Here is a 17,636-nt window from a genome sequence, read left to right on the forward strand (position 1 = left end):
ATCCAAAGCGACTTACAAATTAGGACTAAATAAAGCGAGTCATCATGAAGAGGCAAAAACAACAACAACGCAAGAAGTGCTCAGAATACAAAGTTCAGGCATTATTCAGAGTAGCATAAGTCTGATAAGTGATGTTTCAAAGGAACATTTTTTTTTTTTTTTTATGAGGTTAAGTGCTCACGGAAGAGATGGGTTTTCAGCTGTTTTTTGAATGTTGCCAGTGATTCTGCATTCCGGATGAGGCCGGGGAGAGCGTTCCACCAGCATGGAGCTGTGAATGAGAATGTTCTGGAAAGTGATTTTGTGGCTCTCTGTGATGGAACCACGAGACGTCGCTCGTTGATCGATCGTAGGCATCTGGTAGGGATGTAGACTCGTAGGAGTGAGTGAAAATAGTAGGGAGCTGAGCCTGTGATAGATCTGTAAGCAAGCATCAATGCCTTGAATTTGATGCGAGCAGCGAGAGGTAGCCAGTGCAGAGAGATGAACAGAGGAGTGACGTGGGCCCTCTTGGGCTCGTTGAAGACAAGACGAGCTGCAGCATTTTGGATCATCTGTAGAGGTTTTGTTGCACATGCTGGAAGTCCGGCCAAAAGAGCATTACAGTAGTCAAGCCTAGAGATGACCAGGGCCTGGACGAGAAGTTGTGTTGCATGCTCAGTTAGGAAAGGCCTGATCTTCCTGATGTTGTGCAGTGCAAACCTGCATGATCGAGCTGTCTTTGAAATGTGATCTGTGAAGGACAGCTGGTCATCAAGCGTTACTCCGAGATTTCTGACCGACCTTGATGGGGTGATTGATGATGACTCTAGCTGGATGGTGAAGTCGTGTTGTATAGACGGATTGGCAGGGAGGGCGAGAAGCTCAGTCTTTGCCAGGTTGAGCTGCAGGTGATGTTCCTTCATCCATGTGGAGATGTCCGCCAGACAGCTTGAGACCCGTGCAGCTACTGTGGGATCATCTGGTTGAAACGAGAGGAAGAGCTGTGTGTCATCAGCATAGCAGTGGTAGGAGAAGCCGTGTGCCTGTATGATGTGTCCCAGTGATGTAGTGTAGATGGAGAAGAGGAGGGGACCAAGAACTGAACCCTGGGGAACCCCTGTGGTCAGTTGATGTGCTCTGGATACCTCACCTCTCCATGCGACCTTGAAGGACCTACCTGTGAGATAGGACTCAAACCAGTGGAGTGAAGTTCCTGTGATGCCCAGTGATGAGAGGCTGGACATAAGGATCTGATGATTCACAGTGTCGAAGGCAGCAGACAGATCCAGGAGAATGAGGACTGAGGACTTGGAAGCAGCTTTAGCGATCCGTAGGGCTTCTGTGACTGACAGTAATGCAGTTTCTGTTGAATGCCCTTTCTTGAAGCCAGATTGGTTGACATCCAGCTGGTTGTTTAGAGACAAAAAGGATGTTATTTGGTTGAAAACAGCTCTTTCAAGTGTCTTCGCAATGAATGGTAGGAGAGAGATAGGTCTGTAATTCTCTACAGATGATGTGTTTAGTGTTGGTTTTTTAAGCAGTGGAGTGACCCGAGCCTGCTTGAATGCTGTAGGGAAGGTGCCAGTATGGAGGGATGAGTTGATTATGTGTGTGAGTGATGGTAGAAGTGTCGGAGAGATGGCTTGTAGAAGGTGTGAGGGGATGGGGTCTAGAGGGCAGGTGGTAGGATGACTGGAGAGGAGAAGTGTAGATACTTCTTCCTCGGTTAGCGAGGAGAAGGAGAACAGTGGGATATTGGCTGTGGAAGCGGTCAGTCTGGGTTCCTGTGTGTGTGGAGCTGAAAACTGACTGCTGATAGATGTTGTTTTGTTGGTGAAGAAGTTCGCAAAATCGTCAGCAGTTAAGGAGGAGGAGGGTGGTGGTGGAGGTGGGCAGAGGAGAGTTGAATGTCTTGAAGAGTGAACGTGTGTTGGAGGAGCTGTTGATCTTGTTGTGGAAGTATGAAGATTTTGCAGCATGAACATCCACAGAAAAGGAAGAGAGGAGAGATTGATACATACTCAGGTCAGATGCGTCTTTTGATTTGTGCCATTTCCTCTCCGCTGCCCTAAGTTCAGTCCGGTGTTCCCGAAGAACCTCAGATAACCAGGGGTTAGGGGGAGTAGCACGTGCTGGCCTGGAGGACAGAGGGCAGATAATGTCTAGAGAAGAGGTTAGAGTGGAGCATAAGGTGTCCGTTGCTGTGTTCACATCCAGAGATGAGAATTGTGAGGGTGACTGAAGAGAAGATGACACGGCAGAGGAAAGATGGGAGGGAGAAAGTGAGCGCAGGTTTCGCCTGAAAGTGATTGGTGGGGGATTAAAGGAAAAGGAATTTTTGCTGAGTCTTCTGGACGAATCCAGGTCTCAGTCAAGCCCAAGATATTAAGAGTAGATTGAGATGCAAAGGCTGGAATAAAGTCAGCTTTACTGACTGCTGACTGACAATCCCATAGACCTACAGAAAGAGAGAGGTGTGTGTGAGGATGAGAGAATGGGACGCAGATTAGCAGTATATTGCGCTGCTTTCTGTGCGTGATGAGAGAGCGTTGTCGAGAGACAACAGGAACACTGTAAAACCACTGAAAGTTACTAAACTAAATGAGTACATTTAACTTATTTTTTTTTTTAAAGTTAGTTTAACTTAATATGTGATATTAACTCAAAATCTGCAATGTATTAAGCAGAACTTAAACCGAATAAGTTATGAATAAACTATTTGTTATTTTAGCTTTTACATTTTATTTGTATAAGGAAATGAAATAAACACTTAAATAAATACATTTAAAGTTTACGGCTTCATTCGAAGCCTACATTTAGGTCTCTTCATTGCGTTCTCCCTCACGCACCGGAAAACCCCGCGTATTTCAATCTGCCCATCCCCCACAGCTCACACACGGAGTAACTCGGAACAGGATGGCGGCCATGAAGATATTTAACAGGTAAGCACGGCAAACTGCTTCGTCCTCTTTAGAGCACTTTTATACGTTTAACGTTGTATTGTCGTGACTCTTCATCTTAAGAAGGCCGACTAGCTAAAGTAACGTACTTACTGTAGTAAGTTATGCCATTTGTGTCACGTCATAGAAACGACAAGCCAACGCCACATTGCATTTACTCAGAGATTTTTTTTAATCAGCGGCAGTAACGTTAGTTGTACTGTGAGTACACGACAGTTTTGTCAGTGGAACAGTAATTTATATGTGTGTGCGTTTTGTCACATTTTTACAGACAAGCGTGTCCCGCGCAATTTTGGATATTTATCAGTGAGGACAAGACTGACTGACTCCACTAACCGTCATTCACACGTCAAAAACTAAAGAAATAGGTAACAGTTAACGTTAATACAAGCTGACATACTCTTTTATTTATTATGTTGTGAGTAAACCACAGATTTGTAAGTGGAAAATTTTAGTTTTCTCATTTTAGCGTAAACAAACGTGTCCCGCGCAATTTTGGATATCGTGAGGAGACTAACGTTATCATCCACCGACCGACATTCACCCGGCAAAAACTAAATAAAAAAAAGGTAATACAAGCTGACCTATTTCTTCATTTATAATGCTGTGAGTAAACTTAAGTTTTTTCAGTGGAAGATAAATTAATTTCTGTGTGTTTTCTCACATTTTTGCTTAGACAAAAGTGTCCCGAGCCATTTTGGATCATTATCAGTGATTGAGACTACCATCCAACGACCGTCATTCACATGGCAACAACTGCAGAAATAGGTAATATAAGCTGACTTATTCCTTTATTTATTATGCTGTGAGTAAACCATTTTTTTGACAGTGGAAAACTAATTAATATTTTGTGTGTTTTCTCACATTTTGGCATAGACAAACGTGTCCCTTGGGCAATTTTGGATATCGGTGAGGAGACTATCAACCACCGACCGTCATTCATAAAAAATAAAAGGTAATACAAGCTGACATATTTCCTCATTTATAATGATGAGTAAACTACAGTTTTGTCAGTGTAAGAGTAATTAATATTTTTGTGTTTTCTCACGTATTTGCATAGACAAACGTGTCCCGTGCAATTTAGGGTCTATATTAGTGAGGAGACTGACTGACTATCCTCCACATCGACTGTCATTCACGCGGCAAAAATTAAAGAAAAAGGTACTACAAGCTGACCTATTTATTATGCTGTGAGTAAATTAAATTTTTGTCAGTGGAAAATGTATCATTATTTTTTTTTTGCGTGTATTTTGTTTTTTTTCTTCACAGTTCGTAATAGACAAACGTGTCCTGCGCATTTTTGGATCTATATCAGTGAGAAGACTGACTGACTATCCTCCAGCGACTGTCATTCACATGGCAAAAACTAAAGAAAAAGGTAATTTCCCAGGGAAAGCAAGAACTGAGAACTGATAAGAATGTAAAATGTGCACCTTGAAATGCAATGTAAGTCACTTTGGATAGAAGCGTCTGCCAAATGTGTAAATGTAATGTAGGGGAGCGCGGGGCACAACCTAACGCGGGGTTAAGCCTCGTTTATACTTTCGCCCGGCTCCGCAGCGCGAGTCTCAGCAGACTGCGCGCGCACCTCCCCAAACGGACGAGGCGTTTATACTCGACGCGCTCGCCGTTGTACTATTCTTTGAAACGATAGGGGGCGACTCCAGTAATTATCCTCTAACCATCAGGAATCAGCGATGAGAAGAAGAAAGCTATACACACGTAACAATGTTTATTTTAGTACACGGCCACCAATACCACACTACAAAAAGAATCCTGTAAAACCCAGTAAACCCTGAGATTATTGCTAGTGACAATAAAACAAAATATATGGATATGAGAATGTGTATACAACATAACTAAATTAACGATCTCTTACATATTTTCTAATTTCACTAAACATTTCATTAAGTTTCGTGAACATTTTTATTAAACATGGACCTTTATGTTCTTTAAAAATACTTTTTATGCTATTGTATGCTCATTTTTAAAATGTAAGCAACTCATTTAGACGTGCAAACTGGGTGCCAGTGTGGTGAGAAGTTCGAGCTCGGCCAGATTCGGTTCGAAGTCGTTCATCTTCGGATGCGGCGCCGCGCGCGTTGTTACAAAATCTGCCGTGCACACCGCCAGGCGAAATGGGCCCTTGCGCACCCAACGCGCGCGACCGCCCACTCCGCGATGACGTCATTTTTGCCGCGCGCACCTTCGCGCTCGTGCGGACGCGTCGAGTATAAACCAGGCTTAAAGGCTTCATTATACTTCTGCGTCGGACCTACGCCGGAGCCTATACGCCGTAGGCAACGTGTTGGTTTTAATTTATACTTCTGTGTCGTTGTCCGCGTTGACGCGCACCTAGGGAGCATGTGAAACCCCGAGGGAGGGGTTCTGGCAGACCAATCACCGCGCTTGTGTCCGCGTAGAATTGACGCGTTGTTACATTTTTGGAGAGGTGCACGTCAGGGTACGCCGTAGGGTACGCGCGCTACACAAAGCCTACGACGTAGCTACGGCGGCAGTTCGACGCAGAAGTATAAAACAGGCTTAAGCCTAGTTTACGGTGCGTTTCCACTGGCGCGTTGCGAGCGGAGCGGAGCGAGCGTTTTCAATTCATTCCTATGGAAGTTGAGCTTCACGCTCGCGCAGTGCATTTTGGGATTGATAGCGGACCGGTGAAAGCGTTGAGAGCGACCGAGAGCGTCAAAAAGGTTGGGCAGTTTTTGACTTTATGCAAATATCAAGCGAAAAACGGAGGGCGACAACCAATCGGTGTGAAAAGTAGGCAAGGCAAGATTTTGACGTATGTTTCCGACTGTTTGCGAAACTGAGGTGGATTACTGAGATGAAATCACGCGATATTTAAAAAGTCATAGGCTACTTCAAATGCACTTTGCATGCTTTCATTATGTGTTGAATGGGTGAACAAAACTGTATTAAACTGTCATTGTATTAAATGTAGGCTATGAAAATGTATTTAAGTTTACATATGTTAATAAACTTTTTCCCGCACTGAGAAATCATGGCTTATGTTTACTTTATTGACCATTTCTTCCAAACAATCAAGCTAATTAATGCATATAAATGTGTAAACAACGCGAAGTTCCCCCTGATATCTTTGTCAGCGGCAACATGGAGGAGAAGTTGATTGTCGCTGTGTTTTCTTTCCCCAACAGTCCCAAATCTAAAATTTCAATTGACCGATAACATCTAAATTTTTCAATTGGCCCAAGTGAAATTCTGTAAATTCTAAAATTAAATGTACAGATTTTCACTTGGGCCAATTGAAAAATTTAGATGTTATCGGTCAATTGAAATTTTTGATTTGGGAGTGTTACAAATTTTTTACAGTGTAAGACAGTCCCTAACTTTTTTAGTTTACTCTACCTAAACTGAGCTGTTCACATTAAAAAATGTGTTAAAATAATGCAAGAAGTAGGATAAAACGATTACTTTTTGATTTTTAAGTTTTTAATATTTATAGACATATTAAGGATATGCATCATATCTGTTGGATAGGATGTGTTTGCTGAGCTACAGAAATGTTCTAAATAGAACTTACATTTAGAAGATGCTTTTAGTCAAAACAACATATAATAGAGGCAACAATATTCATAGTCAATGCCAGTAAAAAAAAAAAAAAAGAAGAAGCTATATCAAGAACTAATTTGAGTAAATAACAATCTTCTTTTGAAGTAACATTCTTAAATTAAGGTACATTAATTTGAGAAGTAAAATAACAATGGATAATAAATGTTGTTTTCTGTGAAAGTCATAACATGCCTAAAACAAAAAAAAAATAGATGCATTCTGGTAAGACAAAATACACTTCATTCAAAGAGAAAAATTGATTTGGTCTTATTAAAACAATAAACCTCTGTTAATTTTGAGAAATTGATCTGAAAACAAGACCTATCTTATGTCAAATTGCAACTTAAGTAAATGTATCTTTTGTAGTAAATGTTCCATGACAATTTGACAGTTATTTTTGTGTGATTTAACAATTACATTTCATACAATGTTTTTATATTCACCACATTTAGCTGATATTTGCAAAAAAAAATGGAAGGGATTAAGAGATACGTTCAAAAAGAACAAGAACCGAGAGAAGGAGGCTAGCAGGAGTGGAACGGGGTTAGGGGTTCATAAACACTGGAAATATTCTGCTATTATGAGCTTCTTAACCCCATTCCTGGAGTTCAGGGAGAGCTCAAGTAACTTTTCAAGAATCTCTCCACCCTCTACAACCAGTAGGCCTACATCACGTTCAGAGTGCCCAGGCATCCAGTGCAAAGATAGCCCATCCGGTCAGATCACACCAGAATTGCAGGACAGCCAGCGCACACAGGAATACCAACACCGAACAGAATGCCCTGCCATGCATCCAGATCGCCTAGACAGTCAGTTTAATATGGAAAACTGTCCCAGCTCCCCTAACAGTGTGTCTAGCTGGCCAGCTTCACCTGTGCCCTCTCACAGTCAGTGCAGTCAGCCCCCAGCATCCCCTGCTACAGGATCTGGCAGAAGCACCCAACCAGAGGAATGTGTTGATAGTCGGGCACTAGCCAGCCTGTCTTCCCAACCACAGCCTCAAAGGAAGCGAGTTCGAAAGGACAAAATGTCATTCTTCGAAAAACGGATGCTCTCAGTAGTAGAGAGTGCATCTAGCCCTGCTCCAAATTCACCTCAACATTATGATGAAGATGAGCTCTTTCTAAAAAGCATTCTCCCGGTCCTCAAAAGGCTCCCGATACAAAAGAGATCAGAGGTCAAATTTAATATGCATCGTCTTCTTTATGAGGCTGAAGTAGAATGTAATAAAGCAGTTTGAGTGGCGCCTAAAAGTAAAAGTAAATACATTTTGGTTTAATCAGATCTACTTGTGTTTATGTTCACATTCAGGCATGGCTTGTCTTTTTTTTTTATTAGCTGTGGATCTTTGTTTAAAAATGTGACATTTCAATAAAAAAATAAATAAATACAATTACTGTGATCATTCCATTTAAATAATTTGTGTCCTATTATAAGTATTCATCTGCATGACATTACATATCAGAACTCAGAATAACTAAAGAAAGTAATCCTTTGGTGATGAATTTAGTGAATTTTAGAATTGTATCATATATAGGCTTCCGTCTATGTCTACCTCAACAGTACTGCTTAATAGGAAATTTGATACTAAAGCTGTACATTACATTTGAAAACAGCTGAATTAATGTATTGGAATTGTGATCTTAAAGAGCTTTTGTCTTTTGATATGTGTGTGTGTAAATATATATATAAACTTTAAAATACAACAACAAGAACAAAAAAACAAGAAGCTGCCAACATACACTCTATGAAAATGGTAACTTCTTCAATCAGTAGAGTAATCAGTACAATCAATGGTTAGAAACCATACCATAATGGTTAATAACATAAAAACTGAGTACATTGGTATTGTTGAATATAACGGTTTGAAAAAACATAATATAAAAGTGAAACTTTGGTAGTAAGATTATATGATCAAAAAAAGGAGGTCAAACAGAAGAAATGTTTCAGAACATAAGTGTTTGGAATGACATGGCAATTAGTAAAGATATAGAAGTATTTATGTCTGTGAAGTACTTCCTTTACACATGAAAATAATGTATGCTTTTCAATTACAACCCCATTTCCAGAGAAGTTGGGAAATTTTGTTAAATGCAATAAAATCAAGAATCTATGATTTATTAATTCTCTTTAACCTTTATTAAACTGACAAAAGTACAAAGAAAATATTTTCAATGTTTTCACTGACCAAATCAATTGTATTTTGTACATATACACACATTTTTAATTTGATGGCTGCAACACACTCCAAATAAGTTGGGACAGAGGCATGTTTGCAACTGTGTCACATTACATTTCCTTTTAATTACACTTTTTAGTTTGTGAATTGAGGATACTAATTCTTGAAGTTTGCATGTTGAATTTTTGCCCAATCTCTTCTGATATAATACATATGCTCAACAGTCCAATTCTCCTTTTCATGATGGGTCATACATTTTCAGTAAGATACAGCTCTGGTCTGCAGGCATCAGGCACATCTCTTCTACGGTGCAGAGTGTCTAGAAACCACTCAGTTTTAGCATGTGCAGAATGAGGCCTGGAATTGTCTTGCTTCCCAGGAAAGATGTCACTTTGATGGCAGTTAATGTCTCTGTACAATCCAAATATATGCCTCCATGTCAGCGAAACCTTCACACAAATGCAAGTCCCACATGCCGTTTGCACTGATGCACCTCCATACAATGATATACTGTATATTTGCTTCATTCAGTGCCATCTGAGGGCACAAAGGTCATGCACATTTAACAGAGGTCTCCTGCCTTGCCATACACAGACTGATATTTCTCTGGATTCCCTGAACCTTTTCACGATATTATGTGTGGTAGATGGTGAAAGAAACTTGTGACATACTAATTGTGATTTTTCAATTGTTTGACGATTCTCTCATTGTATTTTGCACAAAGTGGTGAGCCATGACCCATCTTTGCTTACAAATAGCCTCACCTATTACCAGTTCACCTACTTATTGTGGACTGTTTCAAAACACTTTAACTTTGATAATCTTTTCACTTTTATTTTGCCACTGTTCTACCTTTTTTTGGAGTGTGTTGCAGCCATCAAAATATTTTTTTATACAAAATACAATTAAATTGATCAGTGAAAAGATATATATTTTTTCTTGTGTTTCTGTCAGTTAAATAAAGGTTCAAGATAATAAATAAATCACAGAATCTTGATTTTATTGTGTTTTGTCAAAAAGTCCCAACTTTTCTGGAATTGGGGTTTAAGCTACAGCACAAGATGTTGCCAGGGCACAGCACCCTCTGTACAGAAATAAGCAGAGAACGCATCCCTGATGCGAATGGCAACGCGTGCAGCATTGTTGCTTCCCAGTCTGGGAGCCTCCTGGAGTGCCGCTGGCCCCTCTCTCTGCCAAGAAGAGACACATAGGTGGTTTCTGGTCCCTCTTCTGGACATCCTAAGAAAGTTGTGGAGGATGCAGGTGGCCTTCACACACACCTCTGCCTTTGCTGGGTTGACAGTGAGCAGTTGACGGTACATACGCCATTGGCTTGTTAGTATGCCAAATGCACACTCCACAGTCAACCTGGCACGACTGAGACGATAGTTGTAAATACGTTTTTCCCTGGAGAGATTGCACCCAGGAAAGGGACGCAGGAGGTTTCTTTGAAGGGGAAAGGCTTCATCCCCCACAAACACATGTGGCAGTGGAGTACAGTGCTGTGATCCTGGCAATACACTGTCATCTGGGAGATCAAGGTTGCCATTCCTCAGGGCTTCACCAAAGGCAGAGTTGGCCAGGGTCCCGCCATCACTGTTACGTCCATATCCACCAACATCTATTATACGGAACAGATATTTGGCATCCACAACTGCCAGAAGCACAAGAGAGAAGGTCCCCTTGTAGTTATGAAACAGAGACCCTGAGTTTGGAGGGGCCTGGATGACAACATGTTTGCCATCGATGGAACCCAAGCAGTTTGGGAAGTTCCATTGCTCTAGAAAACCTGCAGCAATGTTGCTCCAGTCCTGCTTTGATGGCACAGGCATATAGTCATCCAACAGGCACTCCCATATAGCCTGGGACACTGCCCCAACAATGCTTGCCACTGTGCAGACACCCACACGGTAGCTGTAACTTATTGTTGTGAATGAGTCACCAGTGGCAAGGTAGCTGCAACAACAAAGGTAGACTGTAAAAAAAAGCTGTGTGGTATTTATAAGAAAATGAATGTTAAACAAATCAATTTGTTTTGATTTGTTTATTTTATTGGCTAGTATATTTTTCATTTTTGTTTTGCATTCGATTATTGATCGAAAATAACAAAAAAAAACAATAACAAAAAATAAGTTTTTTTTTTTTTTTATGAAATTGGTTTTCAAAACAGACCCATCACAAGATTCCCACCTCACTAACCTAACAAGTCAAGTCAAGTCAAGTCATCTTCACTTATATAGCGCTTTTAACAATGTAGATTGTTTCAAAACAGCTTTACAGAGATTAACGTAATTTAAGGTAACAGAGAAAACTTTTAAATACCAACATAATACAACATAAAAAAATCTCCATTTTCTCATCTTGCAAGAAAATATAAAATTAACTATATTCTTCTTCTTCTTCTTCTTCTTCTTCTTCTTCTTCTTCTTCTTCTTATTATTATTATTATTATTATTATTATTATTATTATTTATAAATAATGATTTAATTACTCTCCCAAGTTAAACGTGAGAACTATGTTTTTCAATAAACAAGTAAAAGGCCAATAATGCAAAAATTAGGCTACATTAAAAATCCTATAATCACCGTAGGCAAATGGCAAGGCGCTCGGCTGGGGGAATTGCCAGACGAAACGATGTGTTCTGCATCGTTATCCTAGGTGCCAGTATGGTCAGCAGCTTATCAAACTCTGTCTTGTTCAGTCTGAAATAACGCTGAAACAAGACATCGTCAAAACGAAGCTCCTGTACCAAACGGTAGTACTCGCTGTGTGATCTGCGGTACTGGCGTATAGGGTGTAGGCTACCCAGAACCTATGGCGCCGTCTCCTTCGCATGTAAAGTAGGGTGATAATGGCAATCTTCGTTCGATAGTCCATGATGACAACTGACAAACATTGCTGGATACCATTTTATAACCCAGCATTACCTAATTCCAGAATAAAAGCATATTTTACATGCTGATTATTTGTCAGTAGTGCTTTATTTTATTTATTTGATGTTATTAAATTATTTTGCATTCAATCATTTGTTCAGATTGTAGTTTAGCTCTAGTCAATACATTCGCAAGTTTTTTTATAAACAGTCATTACAGTGGAGTGACTTATTTAAAAACAGCCCTTTTTTTAATCTACGAAATTTTCAAATATCAAATAAGCCGGAAAATGTGTCAGTTGAATGTTTATTTAAACATTCATAAATTATACCCTTTATTTTTAATTTATTTAGTTTCTCATGTGTTTTATTTAGGTCTGTCTTGAACATTTGCTGATGAATTGTTTCATCAGTTTGAACTTTAGATGATATGGCGCTAATAACCAGAGATGGGGGACTCGAGTCACATGACTTGACTCGAGTCGCAAAATTAAGGACTTGAGACTTGCTTGACTAAATAAAGAAAATTACTCGACTTGACTTTGACTTGAGATCCAATGACTCGAGACTTGACTTGACTTGAACTGTATGACTCGAGAATGACTTGATATACATTTTTATATAAATCATCGCAACCAGTGGTGTAGTCTAGTTTTTTGTAGTGGGTATACTGTAATATAACCCCCCCCCCCCCCCCCTGATACTCACCCATCCCAGAGCGTCACCCCCCCATAAGCACCACCACACTCACTAATGCATACAGTATTCATCCATTGAGAGCATTATGAAATATTAGGTGTAATCAACATGTCAGATTATTATAAGCAACACAAGACTTTAACAGCCAATGACATTTACAGCTGGGGAGACTGGACTGATTTTCTACTGTTTAGTGTTAATCACCATCTAATTTAGCCAGTTAAGAGCTACATTTAGCCTTAGATGTTATATGAATGGTCCCTGAAGCACAGGCTGACCATTTTCACAAAAAAAGAAAAGAAAAAGAAAAAGAAACATTATAGGCACAAATACAAATTTACTTTTAGAAATGGTGTTTAAAAAAAAAAAAAAAAAAAAAAAGGTGTTATTGTTTTGGCAAGTTTACTGTTTAAAATTAAAACATGTATGAAAACTTGTGTAATATTCCCTTAAAATAACGTTTTAATAGATTTTATTATTATTATTATTATTATTATAAAATTAATTTTACTGTGCAAATTCTTTCTAATTTCTTTGAGTTAGACCGAACTTTTATTTTGGTGGGTTGTAGACATTTGAGTTTCTGTGTGTTTTAATAAACTATTATTATTATTATTATTATTATTAGGCCTACTTGAAGTATACTCTGTGCAATAGTAATATATTTCTGTTATAATTTCTTCAAGTTATACCGAACTTTTATTTTGACAGGTTGTTGTGAAGACATTACAGTTTCTATGTGTAGGTTAACTTATGAAACTATAAGATTGAATGACGATAGTTTTATCAAATGAAATGGTGAAATTCTCGTGCAGTGACTCTCATAGCAGCTCTGCGATGAAAGTGCACATGTGTATCCTATCCTACATCATGTCTCAATACAGTGAAACGCTGAAAAAACCACGAGCGTGAGTCACGCGTGCTTCAGTGTGTGTGTGTGTGTGTGTGTGTGTGTGTGTGCGTGTGTGCAACTGTGCGAGTGCATAGCGGAGCACACATTGAGCGCTCATTCCCAGAGACGTGTAGAACAATTGCAGTCTCTTTTAACTTCAATATTCACAGACGTTAGTCCATATCGAGATTTGATTCATACAGCCCTACTTTTGATTTATTTATTCAAAAATAGCAAAATTCCGTGACGGTCTGCTTAGCAAGCTCCATTTGTGACTGGATTCCGCGATTCGGTGTCGCTTCACAAACACTGACGGGGTGAATTTATGAATGAAAGTGAAAGTTCTGACACAAAACGAAGTTGTTACGTATCCTCACGATTTTTTAAGTGGGTATACGGAAATCCTTGGCCTTTTCTAGTGGGTATACGGCGTATACCTGCGTATCACGTATCACGTAGACTACACCACTGATCGCAACATCAATTGATGAACAAAATGAAAGCAACGGAACCATTGACGCTGGTCATCAGATTCTGCGCGATTGCGTGACGCTGCACAAGCCCTGAAAAAACAAAAGCCGTTTCTCAATACCAAGTACGCAAAGTTCGGACTTGAGTCCTTGGTAGTTCGGACTGACAAGTTCGACTCAGGAGAACGAACTCCCGAGGACAGGAGGACGCGAGTCCGATAATTCTGCAAATGGAACAGCGGCGTACTTGATAGCGTCACTCGTGCAGCTCGCTCTGGCTACTCCGGTTATCTCTTTAGGCTACAAATAAAACGAAATATGTTATAAACCACCACTTTGCCTCTTTTCATTTTCATTTAAAAAAAAAATCTTTAACATAATGGCCACACAAATGTGGTTCAGGAAACGCAATTGATTATCTTCACTGCATATTTACAACAACACGAAATATAAAGCACAACCCTGACTCTTTTTGTTTTCATTTTAAAAATATGATGAATAAAAAACATTATAATATTGGTCATTAAAACGAATATTTAGCAAAAAGAGACAGGGTTGTGTCATATATATACAGTGAAGAGAATAGGCAACATGCAGACTATAATAAAATATTGTATAGGCTATGTTTTAAATATATAAAATAAAATGACATAACCTTTTTTGTTAAATGTCAGTTTTAATGATCAATAATAGCCATTCTAAAAGTATAAGTAGCCTAAAAGGTATAAGAAGATACAACAATAAAAAGCCAACGATTCAGTCAAACATAAGTCAGCTCTCGCTAAAACGTTACATTTAAATAGACTAACGTTAAGCTACGAAACTTCACTTTGCTCTCAGCTAAAACGTTTTGCCAGGGAACAAATTATACATTAATGAGACAAATAAAATAAATAAATCGCCTGTTGGATATACACAAGACGATTTATATCTCATGTTAGTTAAACCACTAGACTAGACATCCGAGCCACCGGCAAGTCAGCAGCACTAGCCGAGAGAGGCTGTTCTCGGCGGGGTACGAGCGCCGAGCGTCCGATTGCCTGGTTCTCAAAACTCCGAAAACGTCAGATCAAATTTTCAAATAGGCGCTATCTTTATAAATAAACCAAAGATTTGAGCTTTTAACAACTACATTCTCGCCTGAAATACTCTTAAAACTACATTTTGTGACACAATTATAGCAGTATTTTTAAATTACGCGGGGTTTCTCCTCTGCTATTGACGCTTGCTGGTTGGTGTGAGATGCATTCTGGGATACCTGGCTGTCTGAAGTCCGCACAAGTCACCTCTCGATGCATCCTCGGTAAAAGGGGCGGATCAAGAACACATCCGGGGATTCGAACTGGACTTGGCTAGATGTGAACTTTGAATTGGAACAGTACTAGGGCAGCGACTGATGACGTTTCACAAGTCCACAAGAACACAAGTACAGACAAGTTCGCATATTGAGAAACGGCTACTGATTGCGGTGAGCGCGGCAGCGCGCTAAATACAAAAACATCTCCCAGCATCGTTTCTTGTTGGATATAAAGACTAAAATTTACCATATTCATACAAGAAGATTTGCTGTACGCATAATAACTGGCAAGGGATATCATGGACGACCATCACAAGCTCGAACAGTCGAACTTCATTCACCACGTCTAAAAGTAAGCTATGGCTTGTTTAACCTGTTTGTTAATTTGACTTTCTTTAAAACTAAATCTTTAAATCTAGAGAGAATATTGGTCAAAACAGCATGCCTCTTTATACACAATTATGTTTTCAAATGTAGCTTAATGTTGTCAATATTCAAATGATAATTAATGATGGCATATGTTTTGTATAACATTTGCCACATTTCTTTAGAATCATGCTTTAAAGCCAAATATATTGTTCTTTCCAATGACAAAAAACAACATAGAAAACATAGTCGTGTTTTATGTTTCTCTTAAAGCAGGGTTAGATGTGATCAGGGGGTCGGGGGCAAAATGCCAGCAGAATTAATATGCACCCAAAATTCAAAATGTGGTGGAAAAATTGCCCTAGTATGAGTTATTTTTATAATTAGCCTAGGCGGATTTAACTTCATATTTAAAAATATATAACTTATATAAAGGGGATGCCAGTTTGAAGAATGCCATTTGGTGGCATAGGAACCATTATACTTTTTGTGAATTGTTTAAATACCTTTTAATGGTCTTCTGCAATGTTTGAGGCATATTTTTTTTTCATGATTTAATGTTGGCCTAATTTCAGTTACATTTACATTTTAGGCTATGTAGTTTGAAATTTTATTTTTTTTTTATTTTTTTTATTTTTATTGTAGTAATCACTCAGCTGTATGTGGAAATGCATATTTTAAAAAAAAAATTTGCAAATAAAACCATAGTCCACAACTTCTGTAGTTTTAACTTATTTTAATATATAAATTCAGTGAAATCATCAAACGTGTGTATGACTTGCCAGTGACTTGTGACCCAAGCTACGACTTGACTTGACTTGCTTGACATAAAGCAGTGACTTGACTTGACTTGACTTGACTTGCTTTTCGCAAAATTGACTTGGACTTGCTTGAGACTTGAAGGTTAAAGACTTGAGACTTGCTTGTGACTTGCACATGTGTGACTTACTCCCACCTCTGCTAATAACATTGGTTTTGCGAACCACCATTAAAAAAAAAGAAAAAAAAAAAAAAAGAAGAGGAAACGCAAACAAGGTGGAGACCTTCGTTTCGGAGGCGTGCTTCACGGTAAATTTATGCACACGCCCCAAAGCGGAGGCGTTATAGCGTTTCCAGCGGCACTGAGCGGAATTTTGCCGCTGTAGTGGAAACGCACCGTTTGACGCTCTCGGTCGCTCTCAACGCTTTCACCGGTCCGCTATCAATCCCAAAATGCACTGCGCGAGCGTGAAGCTCAACTTCCATAGGAATGAATTGCTCCGCTCGCAACGCGCCAGTGGAAACGCACCGTAAACTAGGCTTAACGGTGCGTTTCCACTGGCGCGTTGCGAGCGGAGCGGAGCGAGCGTTTTCAATTCATTCCTATGGAAGTCGAGCTTCACGCTCGCGCAGTGCATTTTGGGATTGCCAGCGGACCGGAGAAAGCGTTGAGAGCGACCGAGAGCGTCAAAAGGTTGGGCAGTTCTCGACTTTATGCAAATATCAAGCGAAAAACGCGGTCGGCAGCCAATTGCTGTGAGGTTCGGGATGTGACGTCTGTTTTGAGAGTTTAAAAATATGCAAATTGTGCCGGATTTTATGCTGGATTTAGTGCGTAAATCATTTTGTTTACAAATTAGACGCTTTGCAGTTGTTATATATATGTTAAAGATTTTATTTTGGATGTGTTCATTGTGATTATATTGGCTGGGTTTATAAAAGTTTATAAAATTGAAAGGATCTTTGCTTGGGGCATTTGGAAACAAAGCTTGTCTATTTCTAAATGTAATCGCGTGCATCGCTGATCATGATTACTGTCCGTGTGTTGAAAAAACTTATATTAAACACACTCGGAACAGACACACCACAAAGCGGAGACGTTACAGCGTTGCCAGCGGCACTGAGCGGACTTTTGCCGCTGTAGTGGAAACGCACCGTAGCGTGTCCACTACAGCGGAAAAACCTTGGGTGCGCAAGGGCCCATTTCGCCTGGCGGTGTGCACGGCAGATTTTGTAACAACGCGCGCTGCGCCGCATCCGAAGATGAACGACTTCGAACCGAATCTGGCCGAGCTCGAACTTCTCACCACACTGGCACCCAGTTTGCACGTCTAAATGAGTTGCTTACATTTTAAAAATGAGCATACAATAGCATAAAAAGTATTTTTAAAGAACATAAAGGTCCATGTTTAATAAAAATGTTCACGAAACTTAATGAAATGTTTAGTGAAATTAGAAAATATGTAAGAGATCGTTAATTTAGTTATGTTGTATACACATTCTCATATCCATATATTTTGTTTTATTGTCACTAGCAATAATCTCAGGGTTTACTGGGTTTTACAGGATTC

The 17,636-nt window shown here is 39.4% G+C and overlaps 1 protein-coding gene and 1 long non-coding RNA gene across 3 annotated transcripts in view; one reads left to right on the forward strand and one right to left on the reverse strand.

The window, feature by feature from the left end:
* LOC307160070 (uncharacterized protein) overlaps positions 1–17,636 on the reverse strand; it is a 719,517-nt gene that overhangs the window by 105,011 nt on the left and 596,870 nt on the right. The gene's annotated exons all lie outside the window — the stretch shown is intronic.
* Positions 2,855–4,368, forward strand: LOC307160098. Of its 2 annotated transcripts, XR_013821495.1 has the most exons (5): positions 2,855–2,924; positions 3,214–3,310; positions 3,619–3,710; positions 3,819–4,103; positions 4,212–4,368. It is a non-coding gene; the product is annotated as an uncharacterized lncRNA (long non-coding RNA). The 2 variants fall into 2 exon arrangements; XR_013821496.1 differs by lacking the exons at positions 3,619–3,710; positions 3,819–4,103; positions 4,212–4,368 and adding an exon at positions 3,412–3,502.

This window comes from Squalius cephalus, assembly GCF_949319135.1.
Source record: "Squalius cephalus genome assembly, chromosome: 6".
NCBI classification, from domain to species: Eukaryota; Metazoa; Chordata; class Actinopteri; order Cypriniformes; family Leuciscidae; genus Squalius; species Squalius cephalus.